Source organism: Dendrobates tinctorius, unplaced genomic scaffold (assembly GCF_039654945.1).
Source record: "Dendrobates tinctorius isolate UK_male_01 unplaced genomic scaffold, ASM3965494v1 ptg000043l, whole genome shotgun sequence".
Classification (NCBI taxonomy): domain Eukaryota; kingdom Metazoa; phylum Chordata; class Amphibia; order Anura; family Dendrobatidae; genus Dendrobates; species Dendrobates tinctorius.
In genome coordinates this window covers 15,331,895-15,353,890 of record NW_027361711.1, presented here as the reverse complement: position 1 = coordinate 15,353,890, position 21,996 = coordinate 15,331,895, and the positions used below count along the sequence as shown (strand labels likewise).

The window sequence follows — 21,996 nt, the reverse complement described above, 5'->3', positions numbered from 1 at the left end:
GACACACCAATTAGACTGTCAAATAGAAAAGCGTTAGTCACTCAACAGAAATTAATTCCATTGCTCCAGAATGCAATAGTGCCACGATTTACACCACTCCAATAATAGACATTGTGCTTGGTGATGTAAGGCTAGCATGCAGCTTCTCGGCCATGAAGCACCAAGTGCAGTTTTTCTAATAGTGCTTATGCCAGAGGAGGTTTGGAATGATGCACTTATTGAGACATGAGAGCATTGCTGATTTTTATGCTCTATCTTTATCCTCTGCAACCATAACTTCACGTGGTCTGTCACTTTGTGGCAGTGTGGATGTGGTTCCTAATCATTTCTATTTTTGAATAATACCATGCACAGTAGATCATGGAATATTTGAAAGGGAACAAATTTCATGACGTGACTGGTTACATTGGTGTCATCTATTTCAGTCCCATGTGCTTTAGAAAAACCCCTTTTTACATGAATGAAGACGACTAGAGATGAGCGACTTTGCCTTTTTAGGGTCGAGTCAGGTTTCATGAAACCCGACTTTCTCAAAAGTCGAGTCGAACTAAATCGGCCGACTATAGGGAAAAGTCGTGAAAAGTCGTGAAACATGAAGCCCAATGCAAGTCAATGGGGAGAAAAGTCGTTAGTGAGTGGAGGACTGTAAACACACCTGGCATGAATTTTAACCCTAGAAATCTCTCTTCTCTCTTCTCCCTCTCCCTCTCACTCCAGCTACGCTCCCGCTACACTACGCTTCTCTCATTGGCTGAAAAAAGTCACGTGCAAGCATTCGGCGTAACCCAACTTTGGCGCTTGTCTTGCCGTCCGCATGGCCGACTTCACACTGTGGTCGGGTTTCATTTCATGAAACCCGACTTTGGCGAAAGTCGGCAACTTTTGAATCTGACCGACCTGTTTCGCTCAACTCTACAGAAGACTATATGACTTGGTGCTTAATATTATATATACACTTAGGGATGGACAGGACCAGGCGGCAGAGATGTACGTGCCCCCCAAGCCGGTCCCTCAGTAGTTATTTATGGCGGCCCAGTCATCTGCTGCTTCAGAAGCTGTGGCTGACACTGTGCAGGTACAGGTGTGGCCGGCCGGCTGCATCACTGCACAGCAGACCCTACTCACCTCATTCTGACCTTCCTCTTCCTGCCAAAGAGAAGTTTGTGACTACCACGGGAGGTCAAACATCACTGGATTCTGTTATAGCTGGGCTCCCTGAAGTGATAGAGGCAAGAGATTTATGTAATTTGTATGGGGAGGAAGTGGCCCGATGCTGCTCAGCTCATCACAAGTACAGGGCTGGATCCTAAACTTTATCTATGGCCGCTCTGCTGAGGATCAGAAAGACTTATTATAGCGAGTCAGTCAGTGGAAGGAAATAAGCTCGGCACCAGGACTTGTGCGCTAGTACAAGCGTGGCTTGCTAATCAGCTCCACAGATCTCAGGAGAAAAAAGGATCTTGGGTGCTTACCAAGAAATAAGAAAATAGGGGGGAAGCCAGCATTGCTTGAGGTTAAAACGCATAAATTGGAGTGCATATGCACATAATGTCTAGCTGTATTCAAAAATGAGATATTTAGCAAAAAAATTGATCAATTCAATTGAGCCACCCCGCTGCACCAAGGCAATCTCATATGGGGGGTCCTACTCTATATATTTTTAATAAATGCTGTGCCATTACGGCCTCCTAAATACATTTAGAGCATGACCACATCAAGTGCAATCTGTACCTGAACATTACTGGATCGCTCGAATGAAGCCAGATGAAGCAAGTGCAGATGAAGGCCAACCAGGTCTGAACACAGACATATCAGGAATGGCCTCCATGTCTGGACCAACATCGCCCTTCATCTATGTTTGCTGGTCAGGCAGTGTGTGGAGGCCATTCCCGATATGTCTGTGTTCAGACCTGGTTGGCCTTCATCTGCACTTGCTTCATCTGGCTTCATGGGAGCGATCCAGCAATGTTCAGGTACAGATTGCACTTGATGTGGTCATGCTCCAAGTGTATTTAGGAGGCCGTAATGGCACAGCATTTATTAAAAATATATAGAGTAGGACCCCCCATATGAGATTGCCTTTGGCGTGGCGGGGTGGCTCAATTGAATTGATCAATTTTTTTGCTAAATATCTCATTTTTGAATACAGCTAGACATTATGTGCATATGCACTCCAATTTATGCGTTCTAACCTTAAGCAGTGCTGGCTTCCCCCTCTATTTTCTTACCAAGAAATGCAGTGCAACAAAATGTCCAGACTGGAAGAATAGGTAGCAATCATCACTCCTGAAGCAGTCCTTTATTCAAAACTATTAAAACATGGCAGAGGGAGAAATGTGAAGAGACAACAATCGAACTACGGCCATTTCACGCTGTGTACGCTTCCATGGGTCCAAAAGATTTATTATAGCATTTTGCATTTTCATGCAGGTCGGGGTCGGATTGTCAGTGTGAGATCATCGGCTCCCGATGTGTGTGAATGTTCAAACTACTGCCATAAATCACACAGGACATCGCTTTATATAGTTGGTACAATAAATATAATCTGATGCACATAGTATTGCATATACAGTGCTGTATATGAGTGTAAGGTTTTGTACTCACTTCAGGTGAGATAGGAGGAAACAAGAGGCACATTCTCTTGAAATTCCATGTTCACATGCACTAAAGCAAAATACTCCGTGTTGCATCGCAGGGAGCAGCCATCTCTGCAACACATACCTCCCATTCATTATACGACCATTAGCCTCCTTACATACCTTCTCCCTCTGCCTTAAGCCATGGGGCTTGGCACCTTCCATTACCCGAGACTGTTCTCGGTCGCCTTCGAACGTAACCCCGTCTCTCAAAATCGGGCTTTGTTACAGACCCCTTTTGGAACAGTAGGTTGTCTGATTCTGTCACATGCTCTGACAGGGTTGCCCCTTTTTCCGACCACCCCAATCCCTGGTGGTCTGTATGGTGTTGCGATTCCCTTGGTCCCTTACCTTCTGCACATTTCCTGCAGCTTTTTAATAATCTGCAGTCTGTCAAGTCTTAGCTGCTCTATCTCCCTTAGGCTAGGTTCACATTGCATTAGAGCAGTCCATTCAATGCATGCGTTAAACGGACTGCGCTAACGATACTCCTTTTATTGATCGCGTTATGCGATCGCGCTAGCGCAAATGCTCCACCTGCGCTAGCGGTGACAGACCTTCGAACACTGCAGACCACGTCCGAGGGTCCGTCACAGCATGACGGCACATCGCTAACGCATGCCGATTATGACATGCGTTAGCGATGCGCTACATTATGGCAGTCTATGGGTGCATTAACGGATGCATTCCATCCGTTAAATGGACTGCCATAACGCAATGTGAGCCACCCCTTAGATATGCCACCCGATATTCAAGGAGCATTCAGATATTCCTAAGGTTTTCCATTGATTCGACAATGACGAATGGAACCATGCCATCTTCACCAGCTATGTGGGCTTCGTCATCAAAAGGAATCCTCACTCTCGCTGCACCGGATTTATTCACAATTCCCTGCATCACTTTTCCATGTCTTCCAATGATTTTCCTCACCAGACTTCTTGAACGATGTCTTCCACAAACCCCAGCCGACTTTGAGCTTTACTTGCATGCGCCAGACGTCGAGCGGCTTCCTTATTCCTCAACAGGATCATCTGTTTCGTGTGGAGGCAGTGTAGGTGCATGTCACTCAGGATAGCCATCTGCTTCACTGTGACTTCCCTAGTCAACAGTATGACCAACTGCTGAATCTCTGGTGCCCAGTACACACTACATGCTTCTATTGCCTTTCTAAAGGTCTCATGCACAGCTTCACTGGCACAAGCTTCCCGCACGTCCTCAGGTACCTCTATCACGCACTTGAAGAGCGAGGTCTCATCCTCTTCATGGACGGAGCCTGCTTTGCATGGACATGTCCATCAAGTCATCTGCCATGACCGGGTGTTTGTCTTGTTCAGCTCTTAGCGCAATCTCTTCCTGAGCTTCACACTCTTCAAGACCTCTTGCCAAGATGGCCATTTGCAGCTCCTCCTCCTTACCACTCTGGCACTGCCACTGGAAGTTTGCGACCACCATCTTCTTCTCTTGTAGAAGTCCTCCTAATGCTTCTCTGACCATCTCCATATCTTCCAATATGGCCTTGTTCATGGTTTGACATGTTGACAGGTGACCTTTGAGCTCAGACTTCCTTCTCCAGCTCATCCACTCTGTGCTCAGCCGCTTGTCTCAGGACCTTTTCTCGTTCGACATGCTCTTTTACTGCCTCTTAAAGCATCTCAATTTCGTGATCCTGTTCCCTTTTGACTCTCACATGTTGCATCATAACTTCTTTAATTATATTTTCAGATGGGGCAGCTTGCCCACCCACACTCTGCTGCTTCAAAGTTCTACCTGTTCCTTCATCAGCAGGTTCAGCTTTCTCTTGGGTCTTCCCTCCATTAGATTCGACTGCCTCTAGTGTATCTGCTGAGCTCTCTGAAGATTCTTCAAGGTCCTCGTTCCCAGACTCCAAAGCTGCAATTTCCTCAGATTTCTGTTCTTTTAGACGCTTTAATTTGGCCTGTAAATTTGTCACTTATTGCTTCTCACGAGACAACTCTTTGGCGTGGTCCTGGAACTCCTGCACTTTGTTGCAGCAGGTCATTTCCACCTGAGTCACATGTTCTGCGGCCTCCTGCCCAGAAGAGCGCAGCTTCTCCTCAGTGAAGCGGATGGTATGAAGCAGCTGCGGCTCCTGCGCTTCTTTCTCCCCAAGCTTCACAGAGTTAAAACACACTTCACTTTAACTTTTACAACATTATATTCGGAAGCCTTAAAGAAAAAGATGAGTATATTGTGAAGCAAATAGGTATGAATAATTATTATCACCGAAATGATGTTACATAAGTCGGAACATACACAGCCCATCACTGGGGAAATGAGTTTCCACCGAAAGACTAGACTAGTGTCATCTTGTGGATAGATATGAGCCACAAAGTACTTCAAAGTGAAACTGTTCTGAATGTAATGTACAATTTTGTCTTGAAAATTGGAAGAACATACCTTCTATGAAGCTTGCATTAAAGAACTGACTGGCCCGATATGTACGGAGTCAGGATGACTAGGCTGCGGGTACCTGTGTTGCACCAGGTCCGGAACTGTCAAGGCTGCCTCCCCTGTTTCCTTGGGGAAGGAATAGGGGAATGGACAGGCCCCATTACCCAGGAAGAGGGGGCATGTTTAGACAGGGAACCTGGCCAGAAGCTGAGGGAAAAAACTCAAAGCATGAGTGAGTCCCCAGCTGTGAGCATTTGAGCATCAAAGGGGGCAGTGCACTACCCATCCTAAGTGCCACTGTGGCAAACTGCAGCAGACAGACAGACCCGGTGACCTAGAGGCAGGGGGCCTGCTTAATAGAAAGCAGGCACGACAGCATAATTTTTTGGCGTGGACAAGCAGCGCATAGGAGGCTGAGCAGTGTGCTACGTCCTTAGAGCACTGGCAATGAAAAGGACTTTTCCTGTTGGCTCCTGCCATTAAAAGCAGTACTGCTATTTAGCAATATGCCATGTGCCCAGTGACCACAAGAGAGCAAGGCGCTGTGCACTCCTTGACCGTGAGTACAGCGCACGTGCACAGTAGAGAGAGCCAGTTCATGCCACGTGTTCAGCGTGGATAAACCAGAATTATGGAATGACAGAGAACATTGGTACGGTCAGCAAAGTACTCCCTCAGCATTTTCACAAACTTTTCACTCCTTGTGAGAGTACCCCGCATCTCAGAGCCAAACTTTGACCTCTGCTGCCAGCGTTTTAATATGTAAATTTTTTTTAATAATTCCGCAAGAAGGGCCCTCTGGTCCGCCAACATTTTAGTACACCTGTCTGCCTCTGTAATAAGAGATAGAAAGTTCTCCTTGTAGCATGGGTCTAGAAGTGTCACCAATCCGTATTGCCCATCACTCAAAATTTTGAGAATGTGAGGGTGACGGGAGAAGCAGCGTAGCATAAAGTCAGCCATGCATGTAAGACTGCTAACAGTCAATACTTCAGTGTCCTCACTAAGAGGACAACTGACCATGCTCTCCTCCTCCTCCTTGTCCTCAGGCCTCCATGACTTTCGACTAACCTCAGTAATATAATTGTAAATACATAATTGTAAATACATTATTGTAAATACATCCTTGTAGTTTTTATCTCCCCCACCTCATTGTAGATTGTAAATTATCACGAGCAGGATTGTTTTTTTGGGGTTTAATTATTGTTAGCGTTTTTACTTAGTGTAGATTGTAAGCTGTCATGAGCAGGGTCGTTTTATTTTGGTGTAATTATTGGATTATTGTTATCGTTGTTACTTAGGACTGTTGTGTTTGAAACTGTTAAACTGTAAATATGTTTGCGCTACATAAATGACTATAAATCTTCATATTAGAACACAGAGAAGTAGGATGGAGACGTGAATTATGGCGTCATTGATGCTCACCATCTTGGAGGATTCCTCAAAGTTTTGGAGGATGGTACATATGTCTGACATCCATGTCCACTCCTGAGATCTTATGTGTGAAGTCAGAACTGAATACAGACAGCCTTGTTGATGCTGGTAGACTAGTCACCAACTGCCCTCTTCTGCTCACAAATCCTTTCCAACATCTGTAGTGTAGAGTTCCAACGCCTGGGGACATTACACACCAGTCGGTGAGCCAGAAGCTGCATGCACTGTTGAAGCACCGCAAGGGCGGATGAAGCTGTAGCTGACTTTCTAAAATGGGTACGCAGAGCATTGTACTTTTCCTAGCAGATCTGGCAACTCTGTCGCTTTTCAGAAAATGTTGACCAATGAGCTTAAGCGCATTAGCCAAGCAAGGCACGTGTGTGAGCTTGCCTCGCTACAGAGCAGCTACCAGGTTCCAGTCATTGTCACACACATCCATGCCTGGCTGTGGGTTCAGCGGTGTGAGCCACAGATCTGCCTGCTCTTTCAGAGCTTCCACAACTCTTCATCATTGTGTGGTTTGTCACCTAAGCATATTAGCTTCAGCCCAGCCTGTTGCCGCTTTGATGACGCAGTTCAGCAGTGCTTCCAGCGTTTTGCTGATGTGCTACTTTTGGAGATGGAGGCTGAAGAGGAGGTGAAGGAGGCGGTGCAAGAGCTGTAGACATTGATGGCAACTCAGATTGACGTAGGGCCCGCAATACTCGGGGTTGGGAGGACGTGCACCATACCAAGGTTGGAGTGGGTCCACTATGTTAACCCAGTGTTCCCTCTGTGAGATGTACCATCCCTGACGACAAGCACTTATCCATGTGTTTGTGGTTAGGTGGACTTTCCAAGAAACAGCATTGTGGATGGCCCGGGTAATGTTGTGAGACATGTGCTTGCTTGTGTAATGTTGTGACAGCAGACTGGGAGCAATAGTGGCGGGTGGGGCCCGAGTACCTTGTTACGGTCACCGCCGTTAGGTTGTGGCAAGCTTCCGTCTCCCATGAGCCTAAAATGCAACATTTCCAGTGCAAACAGATGATAAATGTGTGAATTTAGCACTGTGGCGTTGCCTGCGTATTTCCACTTGCGTTCCAAGGACTGGGGTATGGACAACTGAGCGCTGCGTTGGGACAAGGACGTGGATGTGATTGTTAATGGTGCTAGTTGAGTTTGTGTGCAGGGCAGGGCAGGAGGCATCTTTGCATGCACCATGGCTAGGGGATTGCCTTGCATACACAACAGCGGAAGAAGCAGTGGTATCACACGCAGACACTGTTCATGGAGCCTGGTGTTCTACCAACAAAGTCAGGTGCTTTGCTGCCATGTGCCTGATCATGCTGGTGGTGGTAAAGCTGGTAGTTTTGCTACCCCTGCTGATGTGGGCATGGCCGGGGGTGCAAATGGCTTTTTTGGGGTTATCGGCAGAGTCTTTAAAAAACAACAAGACTGTTAGGGGGACATTCATTGTCTTCCTGTCCCACACTGCCTCCTCACCTCGACACCTGTCTTTTGGTGTTCCCCAAGGCTCTGTTCTAGGACCCTTACTCTTCTCCATCTACACCTTTGGCCTGGGACAGCTGATGTAATGGCACGGTTTGCAATATCATCTCTTCGCTGATGACACACAGATCTACCTATCTGTACTGGACATCACCTCCTTACTGACCAAAATCACACGTCTTCCCACTATATCATCCTTTTCTGCTCGCTTTCAAAAAGTGGGCATGGACAAATCAGAATACATCATCTTTCAAGCATCTCACGCTGAGTAGTCAAGAGAGCTGTGTATACATCATTCAGTACCACTTTAGTAAGAGGGAACTTAGCCTTAGAGAAAATGATTTTGCAGACATTCAAAGCCTTTTTTGCACATGTTTTGCAGCTGTGATCTTCATCTTGTTGTAGATGTGGTAAATTTCAAAGTTGTCATCAATACCATCATTGTCCATATCTTGTAAAGAGGAAATCTGGAGTATCAAAGGGTTGTGGTTATGTACGTTTAATGGCATTCCTTTAACAGTGTTCGTTACACTAGTGCAAATAATTTTCGACTGGGACATTTGGGTATTATTGGAAATATGTATAGGTGAAGATGAAGAAGTTTGTGCCACGGGTGTGTTTATAGTTACGGATGGTGCACTCCTTTTTAAACTTATTGTTTCACGAAAATCCATCAGTTTGTTTGGTTTTCCTCTGACACTGATCTGCTTTCTCTAATTCAGCATCTCATGAACATGTTGCACTTTGCCCTTTATACAGACACGTGCGTGTTTGGCAACATGTTTTGGAAGGGCATTTCTTAGGCCGAGTCTCACACGCGCATCTGTTACACCGATCTTCTGACAGGCATGAAACGGATTATGGTAATTGATGGTGGCTAAATGACGAATCATGGTAGGCTGTATCCTGGATCTCATACCTACCATAGCCACTGCTGTTATTAATCATGTACTTTCCCATTACTGTCATCACCATGCCCCTTTTCCTGATCACTTCATCCAATGATTCATCTGCCATATTTTTACTAAAAACCTGCACCTTCCCAGCAGCAACTGTGTATGAAACCACATTACTGTTTTGCAAGGTGTTTATGATGCCTCTAAAAATAATTTACACACTATGGTGATATCTACCCCAGGGGGAAAGGTTTGTCAGCCAAACACTTAGTGTATGGGCATTACAAGTCTAGGAGACCCGCTCCTTTAAATTGGGAATATTTTTTAATCAGGCCTTCCTCCACGTCTCATCATCCACTGCCACTAGATCACCAGGGTTAACGTGTTCCGTGCTGCTCGAGCCAGTGTCAAATTCTTAACAAGGGTGGGTGATTATGCTTGGCGTAAAATACTTATTATGGAAAAGGTTGAGGTGTACCCCACAGGGGAAAATGTTTGCCAGTCAATACACTTAGTATACTGGCATTACAAGTCTAGGAGACCCCCTCCTTTAAATTGGGCATATTTTTTAATCAGACCTTACTCCACGTCTCATCATCCACTGTCACTAGATCACCAGGGTTAATGTGTTCCATGCTGCTACAGCCAGTGTCGAATTCCTAACAAGGGTGGGTGGTTATGCTGGGCGTAAAATACTTGTTCTGAAAAAGGTTGAGGTATACCCCACAGGGGAAAATATTTGCCAACCAATACACTTAGTGTATGGGCATTACAAGTCTAAGAGACCCACTCCTTTGTAATGGGACATTTTTTATGAGGCCCTCCTCCATGTTTCTTCCAAGGGGGGATTGGGGTTATTGGGGTGCATATGACTTGGTAGCAGGGCAGGCCTTGCAGTCAATGCATAAGAAAACAGTATGCGTGTATGAAATGAATAATGTGAAGTGGATTTTACTTTGCCCATCCAGTACATGGCTTGAAAAGTTTATTGGGGTGCATGTAAACTTTGGGGCAGGCCAGGCCTTGCAATGTATGCAACATTTTTTCAGAAAGCCCTCCTATACCTCTCGTGAAAAGGGTATTGGGGTGCGTTTTAAATTCTTGGTAGCTCATCCACTCACTGCATAGGCTATAACAGCATAGGAGACCCAATGTTTAATAATAGCCCTTTAAGAAGATTAATGCTGCCTGATGCCCCTGTAAATATAGGCTCTGTGACTTGAAGAGTCCCTCCTTCATAAATGAAACAAGATGAGTCTGCTTATGCGTCACACACCACATGGCCAGCTAGGGTTGTTAAATGTTACAATGACATTTCCCAGTGAATGCATTTGTATTGGTTGAAAGCAATGCTAAAGTTGCAAAACACCTCAAAAACGCTGCGTGTGAACATAGCCCAAGTGATGGAGGAACATTTTTGCTTTGGGTTAATTATTTTGCCTTTGATAAAAGTCATTACACTGGAAACAATGTTCCTGACCATATTTCCCAGCAAAATCCATTTTGGTTTCCCTTTTGTTGGTTTTTTGGTGCATCTGTAAAAAGAGCGTGAAACTCTGACAACATTGTTTAGAGCTGTGACCTAGGAGTGAGAAATGCTTCCAGGGGCAGTTGCCATGACGTTCCTGTGTCATTTGAGCAGTGTTTCCATCATTTTCTGATGTTTTTAGACCTTCAAAAGGACCCCCAGGGGGGGGGGATCACGGTAAAAATGCTTGGATCTCCCACAGACTTACATTGGGCTCATTGTTCTGTCTGAGTACCCGAGTATTCCAATTTGCTCGACCCGAGTAACAAGCACATGAGCATTTTAGTGCTCGCTCATCACTAATTATGTAGAGTCATTACAAACAGTGATCTATTTCAAGTGTTTATTTCTGTTAATGTAGATGATTATGGCTTAGAGCCTATGAAAACCCAAAAGTCATTATCTCAGTAAGTTAGAATAATTAACAAAAAACACTTGCAAATGCTTCCTAAACATTTAAGAAGGTCCCATGGTCTGTTTCAGTAGACTCCACAATCATGGGGAAGACTTCTGACTTGACAGATGTCCAGAAGTCAGTCATTGACATACTCCACAAGGAGGGTAAGCCACAGAAGGTCATTGCTAATCTGGTTGTTCACAGAGTGCTGTATCCAATGGAAAGTTGAGTGGAAAGAAAAATCGTGGTAGAAAAAGGTGCAAAGCAACCTGGATAAATGCAGTCTTGAAAGGATTGTTGAGAAAAGGCCATTCAATATTTTGGGGGAGAATCACAAGGACTGCTGCTGGAGTCATTGCTTAAAGAGCCATCACACACAGATGTATCCAGGCTGCAACTGTCCCGTTCCTTGTGTCAAGCCACTCATATCTAATAGACAATGCCAAAAGTGTCTTACCTGGGCCAAAGAGATAACGAACTGGACTGTTGCTCAGTGGTCCAAGGTGTTGTTTTCAGATGAAAGTAAATTTTGCATTTCATTTGGAAATCAGGATCCCATAGTCTGGAGGAGGAGTGGAGAGGCACACAATCTAAGCGGCTTAAGGTCTAGTGTGGTCTAGTTTCCACAATTAGTGATGGTATGGGGAGCCATGTCATCTGCTGGTGTAGGTTCATTGTGTTTTATCAAGCCCAAAATCAGCGCAGCCATCTACCAGGAAATTTTAGAGCCACCCTCTGTCGGCAAGCTTGGAAATTTCATTCTCCAGCAGGACTTGGCATGAGAGACACCAGACCCAACAACACAGACAAGCTGAAGGCTGCTATCAAAGCAACCTGGGCTTCCATAACACCTCAGCAGTAACACAGGCTGATCGGCTCCATGCCATGCTACATTGAAGCAGTAATTGATGCACAAGGAGCCCCAATCAAGTATTGAGTGCATCTACTGAACATACTTTTCAGTAGGCCAACATTTCGGATTTTAAAATAATTTTTTAAGATGGTGTTATAAAGTATCCTGATTTACTGAGATAATGACTTTTGGGTTTTCTTTGGCTATAAGTCATAATCATCAGGGTAAACAGAACTAAACACTTGAAATGGATCACTCTATTTGTAATGACTCTATATACTACACTTTTTGAATTGAAGAACTGAAATAAATTCACTTTCTTGATGATATTCTAATGTAGTGAGAAGCACTAAAGCTTTCTTCATATACTTAATTTATAAGTAGCAATGATACAATTTGGTCATATTTTTACCTTAAGGCTAATGAGAACAATGGCATGCCATTTTGGCACTTTTAGTTATTTACTAATATGCTACTGTGCTGAATGCACTTGTTAATGAGTTTGTCCTGTGAAAGGCAAACCTTTCAGATTAATGAGGACATCAGGAAGAAGCTATAAAACAGTAACTGTTTTGTTGAGATACATGTTTTCATAAAATTAGCTGACATTTTCATAAGAGCCTACAGCTGTTTAAAATGCAAACAAACATGATACACATCCAAATAAATGTGTTAGAATCAGCAGAACTTGGTAAGAATATCATCTCTGCTCCATGTGGGTTTTGAAAATAGTAGAGTTGTAAGATTCAAAATGGATTTGCAGCTTTAGGCCCAATTTATTTCAAACCATTTTTGCCGGAATTTTAGTGTAAAAGTCCTTGAAATGTCAAAATTATTTTTCCACAAATCAGTTTCACAAAAATAATGTGGCTTTTATGCCAGTTCCAGACAGTTCTCCCTAATTTTTAGAAAAGCGATCAAACCTAAGCCTCTGGAGGTGTAGCTGAACATGTCTGAAAAAAAAAAAACAACAAAAAAAAAAAACAAAACACAAAAATGGTTTAACTTCTTAAGGACTGAGTCACTTTGTAGGTTAATGACCAGATGTCACGACTGTTGTTGGGTGTCACTGTCCCTAGCACCCTAGCTCGCTCTGTTCCCTGGATTATTTCTGATGGTGAAGACGCTGGGGCCACACACACCTTGCCTTAGCTCCTGAATCCACCCTTAGTTTGTACTCTTCCCCCACCCATGGAAGTGGGAAGTAGTAGTGTACCATAATACTCCAAACAGGCTAACAAGGTAACATGAACAGGGATAACCGAAAATACAAAAATATACAAATATAATCACACAGACAAGAAAGGAATGCTCTGGGGAGTAGAGGTTAGGGTTAAACCAAAGTAGGAGAAGAAAGGGAATTATCACACGCTCAAAACGCAACAATCACATATAAGTTCACCAAATGCCTTCTCCAATAATAACCACTGTCACGCTCGCGCCTTGGCTGAATGGCGCGAACCGGGGGGTTGTGGCCCCACTGTGCCACAAACCAGACTACCCTGGAAGGGGCGTGACTACGACAGCTACCTCGGTCTTCACTGGAGCCTCTGATGGTGAGGTCAGGCTTGAGCGGCAGGTAGCTGTCGGGTGCCACTCCAGGGTGGTGTCTGGCTGTGGCTGCTGATCCCACTCGGGGACAAGTCACATGGACAGGTGTGACTAACAGGCAGGCTGAGACACTGGGCAAGCAGGCATGGCTTGGTACACTGGCGGGCAGGCACGGCTTGGAGACACGGCTTGGAGACACTGGGCAAGCGGGCACGGCTTGGAGACACCGGGCAAGCGGGCACGGCTTGGAGACACAGAGCAGGTAGGTGACAGCTTGAGACACAGGACAGGCGGGCATGGTATAAGAGACAGGTAAGGACCTGTTCACACAGCAGGTGTAGGCAATAAGGAGTGGTGTATGTTGGAACAGGATTTGGACCTGTTCACACAGGAGGTGCAGGTACGGATATAGGCTGGAGTGTGGAGTAGGCAGAGCCGCAGAGCAGGCTGGGCTGCAAGGGGGCCGTGCAGGCAGAACGGCTAGGGAGCCATGCAGGCCGAGCGGCTAGGGAGCCGTGCAGGCAGAGCGGCTAGGGAGCCGTGCAGGCAGAGCGGCTAGGGAGCCGAACAGGCAGAGCTGCGAGGGTGCAGATGCACAGACCGAGAGGACACAAGGAAAGACACAGCAGGGAAGGAAGCCACGGACAAGGAGACTGACATACAGAGGTAAGACTGAGTTCAGACAGAGGCACAGGGACAAAGACACAAGGACCAGGATATTCTGCCTCCTGGCAGGCGGACAGAGAACAGACAAGGCACTGGGAACAAGACTCAAGGGCCAGGATATTCTGCCTCCTGGCAGGCGGACAGAGAAGGTACCAAGACACAGGAATACGCAGTAAGAGCCTTCAGAGAAGGCAAGACATAGGACAGGGCCTGGCTAGCTCAGCAGCAAGGAGCTAACTGAGTTTAGACATTGCACAGGCAGTGTTTCAGTGGGAGTGGCGAAACTAAATAGTCAAGGGCTCTAGGTGATTGGAAAGGGACATATTACACAGGTGCACCCTGACTGCATAAGAACCAGAGAGTTCAGGCACCGCCCCCCTATACACACAGTCTGGAAACATGGAGAGCAGAGGCACAGAGCTGGCAACAGACAGAATTCACAGCATGGCTTGAAGAAGAAAGTAAGTTGGTGTGCGTGGGATGGGAGGCCATGCAGTGATGCGAGCAGGGTTGTTACAGTACCCCCCCTTTACGGCCCCTCTTCCTCAAGCCTGCCAGAATGACCTGAAGAAGGAGTATGGGACCACACACAGTCCAGGTTGACACGACATCCTTCAGGTAGGGTGGAATATGTGTGCCATCAGGAATCCCGGAGTGCCAAGCTTCTTGGTGCCCGATGGAGTCAGCTTCCAACATGGAGGGTATAAGGGCTTGGATTTCTTTCTCCTGGGTGGCAGAAAGCAGGGACCTGGAAGCCTCAGACTTGACCCCTACATCAGCCGGCCAGCTGGAAACAGAAGAGACCTTCACTGAGTCCAACTTCAGCCCGATATCCCAAGAAAATTGGACCTCCTCCTCAGGATCAGGAGGAAGCATCTCTGCCCAGGTATCTTCACCAACTAGCCAATTGGAAGCTGGAGGCATACATACAGGGAGCCACTTATTCCTGTTACCCTGAAAAAACTGGTCCTCCTCTTCCAGGTTAGAGCGTGAGAAAATCTCTGTCTCAGTATTTTCACTCACTGGCCACATGGGGGTTGAAGGCAAATACTTAGGACCCATCTTCAGCCCGTAATCCAGGGGAGGACAATCAAGAGACAAAGATGCTCCTGGGAGCAGACCACTGGTATAGTCGCTGGAGACGTGTGAGGAGACTGACACCGCCTCCCCTTCTTCGGAGACGTCATCACCCCTTGACTCGACGACTAGCAGACAAGATGAAGAAGGTGACCTTGCTCACTGACTCTGACGCAAGGGAACCAGACACCTCTTGTCACTTGATTGTTTCAAGCACGGTGCCCTGCTAGGTTTCCAGACATAAATGGGTGCTAGAATCTCTGGATCAGAATGACCCATGGGCATACCAGTCAGCAAGTGGAAGATGAACTTCTTCATGTATAAAGCTCCGACCTGGAGCTGTAGTTGTCCTTGCAGGACTAGACTGTTCTCCAATAGGGCTCGGCCACCTCGAGACAACGCCCACGCCGGCTTCGGGAGCTGTATGACTGAGACCACACACTGACTCTGTAAGACTGGCGACTTAAATACACCAAAGCTCCCTGAAGGCAGAGAAACAGTCAAACAGTTTAATGGAGAGGGAGTACTCTCGCCAGGGACAGCCTCTCCTACTGGCCCAGGGTTTTGGAGTACAGGCTTCACAGGGCAGAGGCCAGATTCCGGCTGCAACTTGGCCCGCTTCTTGTTTCTAGACCTCTTGGATCTTGCACGGGAGATCGCATCGGCAGACTGTGGAACAGGTGATGGCTGGACAGTCATAGGTGGTAGAGACGTTTCACCCACAGGTTCCTCTTGTCTGGTTTGTCTCTGGAAGCTTGGAGAGGAAGACTTTTCAGGAGCAGCTGGACGAGGCATGTCGAACACTTTACGAAAGGCAACCAGGAAGGCCCCCAGGCTCAAGACGACAGGGTCCCCTGCTTCCCAAAGGGGACAGATCCATATCAAGGCATCACCAGCTAGGTAGGACATGATGTATCCCACCTTGACCCGGTCAGAGGGAAAACAAGCTGCATTCTGCAGGATGTAGTGCAGGCACTTTTTCAGGAACCCTTGGCACTCTTTAGGGTCCCCATAGAACCTAGGCGGGTCATCTGGGTTGTGCTCCTCATAGGCCAGAAGTTGCTCATACATAGCCCTGGAGACAATGAGTGGTTCAGATGTCTCAACAATTGGAACCACGCAAGGCGGAACAAATTCTTCCGGTGGCTCATACTGGCAGGAAGAGAGTTCATCATGCTCTGCGAGCGAAAGGACATGGGACTCAGCGGGGACCATGGCCTGTACAAACTGTCACGCTTGTGCCTTGGCTGAATGGCGCGAACCGGGGGGTTGTGGCCCCACTGTGCCACAAACCAGACTACCCTGGAAGGTGCGTGACTACGACAGCTACCTCGGTCTTCACTGGAGCCTCTGATGGTGAGGTCAGGCTTGTGCGGCAGGTAGCTGTCGGGTGCCACTCCAGGGTGGTGTCTGGCTGTGGCTGCTGATCCCACACGGGGACAAGTCACATGGACAGGTGTGACTAACAGGCAGGCTGAGACACTGGGCAAGCAGGCACGGCTTGGTACACTGGCAGGCAGGCATGGCTTGGAGGCACGGCTTGGAGACACTGGGCAAGCGGGCACGGCTTGGAGACACTGGGCAAGCGGGCACGGCTTGGAGACACTGGGCAAGCGGGCACGGCTTGAGACACAGGACAGGCGGGTGTGGTATGAGAAGGGCCAGGTAAGGACCTGTTCACACAGCTGGTGTAGGCAGGAAGGAGTGGTGTATGTTGGAACAGTATTAGGACCTGTTCACACAGGAGGTGCAGGTACTGATATAGGCTGGAGTGTGGAGTAGGCAGAGCCGGCTGGGCTGCAAGGGGGCCGTGCGGGCAGAGCGGCTAGGGAGCCGTGCAGGCAGAGCGGCTAGGGAGCCGTGCAGGCAGAGCGGCTAGGGAGCCGTGCAGGCAGAGCGGCTAGGGAGCCGATGCACAGACAGAGGACACAAGGAAAGACACAGCAGGGAAGGAAGCCACGGACAAGGAGACTGACAGACAGAGGTAAGACTGAGTTCAGACAGAGACACAGGGACAAAGACACAAGGACCAGGATAGTCTGCCTCCTGGCAGGCGGACAGAGAACAGACAAGGCACTGGGAACAAGACTCAAGGGCCAGGATATTCTGCCTCCTGGCAGGTGGACAGAGAAGGTACCAAGACACAGGAATACGCAGTAAGAGCCTTCAGAGAAGGCAAGACATAGGACAGGGCCTGGCTAGCTCAGCAGCAAGGAGCTAACTGAGTTTAGACATTGCACAGGCAGTGTTTCAGTGGGAGTGGCGAAACTAAATAGTCAAGGGCTCTAGGTGATTGGTTCTTATGCAGTCAGGGTGCACCTGTGTAATATGTCCCTTACCAGAGAGTTCAGGCGCCGCCCCCCTATACACACAGTCTGGAAACATGGAGAGCAGAGGCACAGAGCTGGCAACTGACAGAATTCACAGCATGGCTTGAAGCAGAAAGTAAGTTGGTGTGCGGGGGATGGGAGGCCATGCAGTGATGCCAGCAGGGTTGTTACAACCACCAACAACCTCCAGCCATGCAGCAAAAGCTACTCTGACAATGAGTGCTAGCTAGGACCTAGATTATATAGGAGATGGGAGTGGCTAACATAGAACAGCTAAGCTTTAATGCAGGAAAGCTTCCAGGAGCACTCAACTGAGCAGATTAACCCCTGCACTCTTAAAAGAAACTTACACCATTTAATCTGAAGGTGAAGTGCTTCTAAACAGTCAGATGCTGCTGGTCTTCTGGCTCCTCTGTCGCGGTAAACCTGTGACATTCCCCCCTTCTACAAAGGATCTCCGAAGCCTCAGAACCAGGTTCATGAGGGTGTGCCATGTGAAAAGACCGGATCAGCCTGGCCGCATAGACATCAGATGCTGGTACCCAGATCCTCTCTTCAGGACCGTATCCCTTCCAGTGTACTAGATACTGAAGCCACCAACGAACTAAGCAAAAATCAACGATCTTAACTATCTGAAATTCCAAATTTCCATCCACATTGACTGGAGATGGCAGTAGCGGTGATGGTACAGAGGACGCAACATATTTTTTGAGCAGAGATTGATGAAACACATTATGGATCTTAAAAGTGGGCAGCAATGCAAGGTTGAATGCTATGGGATTTACGATAGTCACAATCTTACAAGGAGCGATAAACCTGGGACCCAGTTTCCGAGAGGGAACTTTCAACTTAATTTTCTTTAAGGACAATCACCCCAAGTCACCAACACACAGATGCGGACCCACCAAACATCTCCGATCAGCCACACACTTATATTTGGACCCCATCTTCCTCAAATCATCAAGAACACCTTGCCACACAAATGTAATTGATGATGAAAGTCATTCTTCTTCTGGTATTCCAGAAGAACGATTTCTATTAAATAAGCTGAACTGAGGATGAAACTCATATGACCCGAAAAATGGGGACTTATCAGAAGACTCATGATAATGATAATTTATAGTGAATTCAGCTAAAGGTAAGTAGGTAACCCAATCCTCCTGATTCTCAGACACAAAACACTCGTATAAGTCTCAAGATTATGGAGACTGCGGGTGAAATGCTGAAGAGATCGATAAATGGATACCAAAACGAGTGCAAAATGCCCTCCAATATTTGGAAATAAACTGCACCCCATGGTGGTCAGAAACAATATTGATAGGGATCCCACGTAATTTTACAATCTCTCTCATGAAAATTTGCGCCAAGGTCTTGGCATTGGGTAAAGCAGGTAGTGAAATAAAAAGTGACATTTTACTGAATCTGTCCACCACCACCAAAATTACAGTTTTATCTGCTGACATGGGTAGATCAGTGATCAAATCGACCGATAAATGAGTCCAAGGTCTACTGGGAATCGCCATTGCTTGGAGACACCCAGATGGATGAGTATGAGAGGTTTTAGAATGATCACAGACACTGCAGGTGGCTACATACTACCAGACATCCTGATGTACCCCTGACCACCAAAAATGCAGAGTAAGAAGATCAGTTGTGGTTTTATTACTGAGATGTCCAGCCAAGACTGAATCGTGATGATCACTAAGAACTCTCAGACGGAGATTCATGGGTGCAAACATTTTCCCTAACGGACAGGCAGCAGAGGCGTCCCCCTGAGTCTCAACAACCACTTTCTCAAGATCGGAGCATATACAGTAGATGCAATAACCATCTCTTTTTGTAGTATAGGAACTGGTTCACAATTGTCTCCACCACCAGGAGAACAATGCGATAAAGCATCTACCTTTAATGCCCTATATGTGACAAAAACGTTAAGCCTAGTGAAGAACAATGCCCATCTTGCCTGTTGAGGCATTAGATATTTTGCAGGCTATAGATATGTGAGATTCTTATTATCCATGATTACCATAATCGGATAAACTGCCTCCTCCAAAAACTGATGCCACTCTTCAAAGTCCCACTTGATTAGCAAGAGTCCCCTGTTACCAATGTCATAATTTCTCTCTACAAATGACAGTTTTTTAGAAAAGTATGCACATGGATGTCATTTACCAGGAGACACACCCTGTAACAGTAGAGCACCCATCCCCACTTCAGACGCATCAACTTCTACAATTAAAGGCTGAATGATGTCAGGATAAATGAGAATCAACACAAATGCAATACATTTCTTCAAGGTATCGAATGCATCCCTGGCAGGACTGGTCCATTTGGAAAAGACTGTCCCTTTCCTGGTCATATCCATCAGAGGTTTGGCCACTGCCAAAAAATTTGATGAACTTACGGTAGTAGTTGGCAAAACCCAAAAACCTTTGTAACGCCTTCAAATCCTCAGGACGATCCCAGTCCAGTACCGCTCTGACTTTTTCCGGATCCATGTGAAAATCTGTGGATGATAAAATATATCCTAGAAAAGGGATCTCCTCAACCGAGAACATACATTTCTATGGTTTGACAAAAAAAATATTGTCTGAGTATCTGTAAGACCTGCCTGACGGGTACCTGATGTGACTCAAGATCAGGTAAATAAATTAGTACGTCATCAAGATAGATTACAGCAAATTTGCCTGCCAGGTGACTAAAGATGTAATTTGTAAAGTGCTGAAAGACAACTGGAGTATTAGTTAACCAAAATGACATCACAAGCTTCTCATAGTGTCCCTCAGTTGTATTGAAAGATGTTTTCTACTCATACCCCTCTTTAATACAAATGAGATTATACTCCTCCCTGAGATCCAGTTTAGAAAATTATTTTGCTACTACAATCTGATTAAAGAGGTCTGGGATGAGAGGGAATGGATGCGGATCCCGGATCGTGATTGGATTGAGTTTGCGGAAATATAGGCAGTAGTGTAACCCCCCGTCTTTCTTCTTTACAAAGAAAGACCCCGCAGCAATGGGGGATGAGGATGAGCTGAATTGATTCTTTGCCAATCTTTCCGTGATATAATCCTTCATAGTCTGCCCCTCTGGACCAGAGATATTATATAGTCTACTCTTTTGGCAGCTTGGCCCCATGAACAAGATTAATGGCACAGTCATATGAATGATTGTGAGGAAGTTCTTGGCACCACTGCTCCAAAAACACATTCCCAAAGTCAGATGAATATTTAGGGACAGACTGGGTATCCAAACTTGCCAGCTGGGTGCCCAAGCAGTGTCTTTGACAATACTCACTCCACTTTACCACCTCCCAAGTCTGCCAATCTACCACAGGGTTGTGCAGAGTGATCCAAGGAAGTCCAAAAACCACAGGAAAGGGATGATCCCTATATAAAGATGACTTGGTACATTTATCGGAGATTGGTAATGATATTTTGAACCTCAACTTTCAAGCAATGGTGTAAAGGTGGTGCCATGCTTGCCTGGTTAGGCAAGATGGGCTGGTGGGGTTAGCCATTCCGGTGTCTGAATGGACAGAAAGTTTTTGGTTAATGGGCTTAAGCTTTTGCTAAGCTGCGGTTATTGTGTCACAAGTGTGTTATGTCCTCCTGGGAGATAGAATCATAGAAGGGTAGAGTTGGAATGGTAGCGTTGGAAGGGACCTCCTGGATCATCTGGTCTAACCCCCTGCTCAAGTTAGGATTCACTAAATCATCCCAGACAGATGTCTGTCCAGCCTCTGTTTGAAGACTTCCATGGAAGGAGAACTCACCACAACTCGTGGCAACCTGTTCCACTCATTGATCACCCTGTCAAAAAGTTTTTTCTAATGTCTAATCTGTGTCTCCTCCCATTCAGTTTCATCTCATTGCTTCTAGTCTTTCGTTGTGCAAATGAGAATAAAGATGATCCTTTGATAATGGGAGTAGAAAATCACTATGTATTGATAATCGCAGATCTTCCATTTAGCTTGTGTGTTTATGTCCAATATTAAATGGATTGGCTTCCTTTTGAGCTGAAGAGGTTAATGACCCTTTCTATGCTGATCAGAAACTTGCAGCTCCATTTTCAACTGCTTCTTATCTGGTCATTACTAGAGTTGAGCGACTTTTGGTTTTTTAGGGTCGCGTTTCGTTTCGTGAAACCCGACTTTTCCAAAAGTCGGGTCGAGCAAGATCGTCCGATTATAGGGAAAAGTCGGGGTCGTCCCGAAACACGAAACCCAATGTAAGTCAATGGGGAATAAAAGTCGGCAGTGAGAGGAGGACAGGAAACACACCTACAGTGCCCATTTGAATGCCAAAAGCATCAATTCTTCTTACTTAAGCTTGTCAACGTTAACTAACTTCATAATACAAGTTACGCAATGAAAAATGGGGGTTATTTGGCTAAAGTTGTGGGGGGGGGGAGGGCTGGCTGCAGGTTTTCATGTGCCCTGGGCGAAAGAGCGCCCCTTTAACACATACCACAACTCATCATGCTCCGATACGGCAGAGAAATAGCGGTATAGTACAATGAAAAATACCTCACTTTTTACATCTCATGACGAGGCCCATCTATTTCTCCATACAGAATCATTGGTCCCATATAATGTTTGAAACAGTATATGATGAGCTCCACATAATGCTACAGTATATGTTGGTCCCCATGGATGAAGCTCCACTGTCTTATGGGCCCAAATAATGCTCCAAACATAATGGGCCCCATTTCTAATGCTCTAGT

At 46.2% G+C, this 21,996-nt stretch overlaps 1 long non-coding RNA gene across 1 annotated transcript in view; it reads right to left on the bottom strand.

The window, feature by feature from the left end:
- The window catches only part of LOC141089014 (uncharacterized), a 37,524-nt gene extending 17,745 nt beyond the window's left edge, over positions 1-19,779 (bottom strand). Inside the window, exon 1 of the long non-coding RNA XR_012232134.1 lies at positions 19,676-19,779. This is a non-coding gene — a long non-coding RNA (uncharacterized lncRNA). The remainder of the gene's footprint in view (positions 1-19,675) is intronic.
- Positions 19,780-21,996: the final 2,217 nt, after the last annotated feature.